Raw genomic sequence first — 1098 nt, forward strand, 5'->3', positions numbered from 1 at the left:
TTTTTTTCACAAATTTTTGCTTACTTTTTGTTTATATTTATTTGCACCCATTGGGGTTTTAAATTTTCTGGTTTCTTATTTTATTTCTTTTTTGTCAATATTTGGTATTTGTATTTTACAAAACTATTTSTCTGTCTGCCGCCTGCATGACCAGCAAGCGCTTAGACAAACARACCACCGCCAACACCTCCAACTATCTTTCGCGAGCGAAAATTTGTGTGACACCAAAGCAAATAAATTATTATGCGGCACTGGATTTCCATTACATTTTCTGCAGTTTTCTTTATTTTTGCATTTTTTACACCGAAAATATTTTCCGCATTGCTCGGTGCAAAAGTCTAATTTATTAAATTCACTTTTCGTTTGCTCGCTGGCGACTCAGGGCGTGTCGATGCAATCAACGAGCAGTTCTGCAGCACTCAACAATGTTTAGTTAACATTCTTAAAGGCTTTCAAGAGTTGTTGTTGTTGTTTTTTTTAATTAAGTTGGCTTTAAACGCAAGCGACGGCGCTCACTGTACGGCAACGGCGTGAGCATAAATTACACTTTTATATGCCGACATTACAGYGGCTGTCAAAATGTTTGTAGAGTTCTGTTGTTTGATAAAGGGTAAAGTAATTTTTTTGTGGCAAATTTTTTAATTATTATTTTTTTTTACTTTTTGTTATTTTTAATCTGTTTTTTTTTTGTTGTTTTTTTTTTTGTTTTTACGAAACACACACATATCTTTTACATACAAACCCTACTTTTCCTTTAAGTCTTTTGTCTCCCCACTTACACAGAACATATGTTATTGTTGTAACAAAAAAACTCCACAATAGGCGTTGTCTCAGGCGTATGTTCACGTCATTGTAATGTATCGTTTCGCAAATACTTTCTGACAATTGATAATTTGTGCAGTTTCCAGTTGTTTATTTTTTTAACATATATGTACATACGTATTATTTTTTTTTTTTTGTTACTTTTATTTACCGATAATCGATTTTATTGCTAAGTTTTTCGTTTGGCAGTTGTAAATGTTTCAACTTTAAAGTGTAAAACATGTTAATGAACTATTTAAAAAATGTAAAGTATTAAAATATTTTTAAAATTACTTT

This window comes from Bactrocera latifrons, unplaced genomic scaffold (assembly GCF_001853355.1).
Source record: "Bactrocera latifrons isolate USDA-ARS-PBARC rearing strain unplaced genomic scaffold, ASM185335v1 scaffold_443, whole genome shotgun sequence".
NCBI lineage: Eukaryota > Metazoa > Arthropoda > Insecta > Diptera > Tephritidae > Bactrocera > Bactrocera latifrons.